The sequence below is a fragment of the Sphaerodactylus townsendi genome, linkage group LG03 (genome assembly GCF_021028975.2).
Source record: "Sphaerodactylus townsendi isolate TG3544 linkage group LG03, MPM_Stown_v2.3, whole genome shotgun sequence".
NCBI lineage: Eukaryota > Metazoa > Chordata > Lepidosauria > Squamata > Sphaerodactylidae > Sphaerodactylus > Sphaerodactylus townsendi.
The window spans coordinates 3,333,832-3,339,831 of NC_059427.1; the positions used below are offsets into that span (position 1 = coordinate 3,333,832).

Sequence of the window (6,000 nt, forward strand, 5' to 3'; positions counted from 1 at the left end):
TGTTTGTAGGTAGCTTGGAGGTGTTGTAGGTAGTTTGGAGGTGTCAGTTTGGAGATGTTATTCGTCAATGAAACTGAGACTGATATGTGGAGCAGGCAGGAACATCAATGTGTCTTGTCGTCCAGGCAGGGACTCGGGTGGGATATGGTAAGACAGGGCAGACAATGGTGGTAGGCATGGATGGTATTATAGACAGAGGACAAGATGCAGGATTGGTCTCTCTCTGGCTAACCCATGACCTATCTCACAACATGCAGGTGGCAGAGTGGTAGATGCTGCTCCATGGGTTTGAGGCAGAGGACTCTCAAATCACCTCCCATTTTTACTGGGAGAAGGCTGAGTATAAATTGAAATTAAAAATTACACAAAATTTCTGCAGAGGCCAATCTGCTGGTGGTCCCCGGCCCCTCTATGATGCGGCTGGCCTCCACGCGGGCCAGGGCCTTTACGGCACTGGCCCCGGCCTGGTGGAACACCCTTCCTCCAGCTGTCCGGGCCCTGCGGGACCTGGGTGAGTTCCGCAGGGCCTGTAAGACCGTGTTGTTCCACCAGGCCTTTGGAGTGTCCAGCTGCTAATATGGTGCCCCCTCACTGCTCTGTGCCTGGGGCAGTTACATCAGGGTCCCCTCATGTGAGGAGCCCCCTCATATGGGGAGCCCCACTGGCCCCCCCTCAGGGAGGGAGGTTTTTAAATTGGGGCCAGACGCCTTCTATATATTTATTTATTATGTATTATGGTTACTTGCTGTTTTTATGAGTTTTAAGCTATTTTATGGGATGGAGCCTATGTATTTATATTTGTATGATTGCTCCTGTTGTTCACCGCCCGGAGCCCCCCGGGGATCGGGCGGTATATAAATTGAAAAAATAAATAAATAAAATAAATAAAAAATAATAAAATACACTTGAACAAGAAGAAGAAGAAGAAGAAGAGTTTGGATTTATATCCCCCCTTTCTCTCCTGCAGGAGACTCAAAGGGGCTGACAATCTCCTTGCCCTTCCCCCCTCGCAACAAACACCCTGTGAGGTGGGTGGGGCTGAGAGAGGTCCGAGAAGCTGTGACTAGCCCAAGGTCACCCAGCTGGCGTGTGTGGGAGTGCCCAGGCTAATCTGAATCCCCCAGATAAGCCTCCACAGCTCAGGCGGCAGAGCAGGGAATCAAACCCGGTTCCTCCAGATTAGATACACGAGCTCTTAACCTCCTATGCCACTGCTGCTCCTCAAGAGAATCAGTAAACCTTGATTTGATTATGAGTGTTTTCAGGCAAAAAAAGAATTAATTTCTATATATAAAACTTCCCTAAATTGTGACTTGGATATGAGAGCAGAGATGCAATTGGCATTAATAGGACAAAAAAACTTTGTAAACACATCATAACTTAGGAGAAGAAACAATATACTAAGGTAATATGGCAAGAACTTATCAGAACAGATTTTTTTCCTTGTCAGGCTCCTGTATACCTGCGAATGAACCGACAGCATTCTTTCAGAACCAGTATTATTTATTATTATTATTTTATTGGACTTATATACCGCCCCATCCCCGAAGGGCTCTGGGCGGTGCACAACATATAAAATACAGTATAAAATAAGTAGTAATTTAAGGCAGCGATAAAAAGTTTTCATTCCTATTTCAATTATAAAACTCAACAAATTAAAGTGGCGTCCAGCATTCCAGTAATAAAAATCCCTCCCCCCTCAGAGAGGGAGGCATGGCGAGTCTTGTTGGATGACAGGTGGCCCAGTTGTCAAGGGCCGAAGAAAGGGGGCACTATTAGCAGCTGGTTCCTCCAAAGGCCCGGCGGAACAGCTCCGTCTTACAGGCCCTGCGGAACTCCCCAAGGTCCCGCAGGGCCCGGACAGCTGGTGGAAGAGCGTTCCACCAGGCCGGGGCCAGGGCCGTAAAGGTCCTGGCCCGTGTGGAGGCCAGCCGCACCACTGAAGGGCCAGGGACCACCAGTAAATTGGCCTCCGCGGATCGGAGAGGCCGTGTAGGGACATATGGGGTGATGCGGTCTCTAAGATACGATGGTCCCAGGCCGCGAATGGCCTTGAAGGTCAACACCAGTACCTTGAAGATGATCCGGAACTCTACTGGAAGCCAATGCAGCTGGCGCAGCACAGGCTGGATGTGCTCCCAGGCAGCGCTGCCTGTCAGCAAGCGCGCCGCTGCATGCTGAACCAGTTTTAATCTCCGGATCAAACGCAAGGGAAGGCCCGCGTAGAGCGAGTTACAATAGTCTAATCTGGAGATGACCGTTGCATGGATCACAGAGGCCAGATCCGTTTGGGAGAGGAAGGGGGCCAGCCGCCGGGCCTGACGAAGGTGGAAAAAAGCAGCCCGGGTTGTATGGGCCACCTGGGTCTCCATAGAGAGAGACAAATCCAGGTGGACCCCCAGGCTGCGCACGGAGGGGGTCGGCGCCAATGTGGCCCCCTCCCAAACCAATACATGATGAATGTATTTCTCCCACCTTGTTGGGTCCTATAGAAAATTTACAAAAGTGACCCCCTGTTACACCCAAGGAAATAAAATGATACATAAAACATTTAATAGCTGGTAAAGCCTTAGGTTTAGATGGAATTCCCTCAAAACTTTTGAAAGAGAATATAGATTGGTGGGCACAATACCTGGCCAATCTATTTCCATATATAGATACATCTGGATGTATTCCAAAATATTGGGGTGTGGCTATTATTGTTCCTGTCTATTAAACAGGTAGTAAAAGAGATCCTGCTAACTATAGGCCAGTTAGCTTGCTGAACGTAATAAGTAAAATTTACTCAATTTAAATAGAACAAGAGAATTGTATTGCATTGGAACAAGCAGTATTTCGAGAAGGAAGATCTACAACAGAAAACTGTTTGGTTTTATAACATTTTACAACATTTAAATCAGCTTTTGATTTAATATCCAGGCAAAAACTTTGGCAGAAATTAATTTCTCAACATTTCCATTATACGAGAAATTGTATCTTACAGTCTTAGTGACTTGAAAGCTTTGGGTACATCTCTTTTCTTTGTTGGTTACTTTATTCTGTACCTCCCCACCTGATAGTTATTACTGCTTGTAATTGTGTTTAATTGATTTATTTTAGTCAATTGATTTTATGATTAAATTTGGGGGGTTTTATTCAAATCCTGTTGGATGTTTTTATTGCATTTTTATTTTGCTTACTGTAATACCCTGTTTCCCCAAAAATAAGACATCCCCTGAAAATAAGATGTAGTAGAGGTTTTGCTAAAGTGCTAAATATAAAGCATCCCCTGAAAGTAAGATGTAGCAAAGTTTTTGTTTGGAAGCATGCCCGTCGAACAGAACACCAGAACATGCAGCTGTGGAGCGGAAAAATAAGACATCCCCTGAAAACAAGACATAGCGCATCTTGGGGAGCAAAAATTAATATAAGACACTGTCTTATTTTTGGGGAAACACGGTAATAAAGAAATTAGCACTTCAAGGGAATCCATAACCCTTGAAAAAATGCAGAAAAAATGCTGATACAAAATATATGTATTCAGCTTGCTGTATGTTACCACCGTTGCAAAGGGACGTTCTTTCCTTGAACCCTACTCTCCCTTTTACACACTTTGTAGATAACTAGGCTTATCCCTGACACCTTCTTCTCCCATGGGAAAGGGGATAGTTCCGTCAAACCTGGGGGTCTGAAGTCCAAGTGACTGTATGTATCTCTATCTGTTGCAAACCTTGGGTGCCCAGGCACTGAAATAACTCTTTCTCACATTCTTTGGGAAAGTGGGAGAAGGGAATTGTTTGTGAATACAGAAGGGAGCAGAAGCCAGGTTCGTCAGAACCGGCTTCTTGTAAGCTGGGTGCTTTGTTGCCTTCCAATAAATGCTGCTGATCAACCATCCAGAGTTCATTTATTGATTCAGGGGTGGAGACATATCATTAAGCCAGTTCTCCTGGATTCCCGTGCCTATTACCATTCCTACAGCTATGGATGGAGCTATGGGCGGGACGGCTACCGACAGTGGTTCAGACGATAACAGAAAAGTGTGATCAACCCCGCAGATATCAGGTGATGATTCCTGAGGGATGTAGTTATTGGTGTAATAGACATAAATTGAAATGTAAAAGAAGGGTGGCAGGGGATGATGATAAGAGGTGAAAGGCAACACGGGTCAGCATGTATGCAATATGGCCAGTGGGCGTACAGAGGACAATGGATGACAGTAGATGGTGAAACGTGCGTTCTGCAAATTGGACAAAGGTGTCCCACATATGTAACGTCCTATGGCAGACATGTATTTTCACCCCCCCCCCCCAAAATAGACCTTGACAATTGTAGTATTTGTATAAGATGTGTCTTTTAAAGTATATTTTGTATATATTTCATTTTTCAATGTTTTACTTCTGTGTGTAAAAAAGGGGATGTGGTGTATGTTCCTTTAAATAGGATTGTTCCCTTGACACACTGGATGCTTATTAAGCCTGGTGTTTTATTAATATTCTCCCCATCTCCCCATGCAAAATGGCCTTTGGGGAGGGAAAAGGGGACCCTCTTCCCCAGCAGGGTCGGGCACAGTGGGGGGAACCGGGAGAAAAGGGTGGGGGACTGGCTGGTGCAACTCTGCAACGTTGTTGTTATATTTACTATCCCGCCTGAGCGTGCTCAGAGCAGCGAATTACAAAGATAAAATAGAATGAATGTAAAATCATGACACCCAAACGATAAACCTCATATAAGGCGGCTGAAACAGTCCCCGCCACCCTCAAGTTTAAGGATAGAAAGAAATAGGGGAGGGGGCGGCACGATGGAGGGGGGCTAGCAGGATTTCGGGGAGGGGGAGATCATGCCCCAATTATCACAGCTGTGTCTTGCCTGCCTGCCTGCCCCCCCCCCCACCTCCTTGCCAACATCTCCCCGCAGCCGGATCCAGCCCCTCTGATCCCTGGGGCAGACCCAGGGGGCTTCCTGCGGACCCCACCCCCAAGGAGGAGGGGGCAGGCAATGGAGACCCCTTTTCTGCCTCTGGGGGGGGGGGGTCTGCTCTTCCTGCTTGGGCTTCCAGGGATGAGGGAGGGGCAACAACGCCAATCTCCAGAGGTAACCCAGGGCTGAGCTGCCCCCTCCCCAATGCTACCGGCCTCCTCCAGCCATCCCCTCCCCCAAGCCCCTTTGCAAAGGGGGGGGGCTTTAGAGGAGGTCACCCCCCCCCTCATTGGCTGTCCTTGCACCAAGGAAACGAACTCCTAGAGAGGCTTCCAGAGGCCACTTCCTCCCTTTCTTCTTGGGGTGTGCAGGTGGAAAACTGCCCCCCCCCCACTATCGGCAGCCCCTTCCCGGAGTGAGTCAAGAGGGAGTTGGGGGGCTGATGGGGGGGGGGGATTAGCAGGGCTGGGCAATGTGGGGTGGGTGGAAGGGGGATCAGAGGCCCAGATCCAGGAGAGCCGCCCCCCAGCAAAGCCTGGAGGAGGGGGCTGCTCCCTCTGGCGCCCCTCTTCCCCCCTCCTCTCTGCACAAGGCTGGGGGTGTGTGTGTGTGTGTGAGATGCAGCCCCTTCCCTGCAAAGCCTGGAGGAGGGGGCTGCTCCCTCTGGCGCCCCTCTTCCCCCCTCCTCTCTGCACAAGGCTGGGGGTGTGTGTGTGAGAGAGATGCAGCCCCTTCCCTGCATTGCATCCCTGGCGAGGGATTGAGATTCGCTGGGTGGGGACTCGGGGAGGGGGGGAGGGAGATAGCAAATGAGGGTCTGGGCGAGTCCTCTTGGCGGGGAGGGGGTTTGGGGTGGGGGAAAGGGGGAGAAGAGGAGGGCTGGACTGGGAAGGGGTGTTGCTTAGGGAAAGACCTCCTGGCGGCTGCTCTCAGGGGCGAGAGGCTGGATGCAGAGGGATGGGCAAGGGGAGTCTGTGCCCCCAGCAGAGGGGGAGGGGTGAGCATGAAGACCCCCCCAGCCCCTGTCTGTCCTCTGGGGCATTCAAGGCCTTCGCAAATGAGGCTCATTCAAGGAGCAGCTGAGTCGGCAGAACCCCCCCC

General features: G+C 49.5%; 2 protein-coding genes across 2 annotated transcripts in view; one reads left to right on the forward strand and one right to left on the reverse strand.

The window, feature by feature from the left end:
* LOC125428531 (zinc finger protein 708-like) overlaps positions 1-6,000 on the reverse strand; it is a 1,111,878-nt gene that overhangs the window by 894,506 nt on the left and 211,372 nt on the right. The gene's annotated exons all lie outside the window — the stretch shown is intronic.
* The window catches only part of LOC125428548 (zinc finger protein 420-like), a 472,581-nt gene that overhangs the window by 83,602 nt on the left and 382,979 nt on the right, over positions 1-6,000 (forward strand). The window lies entirely within an intron of this gene.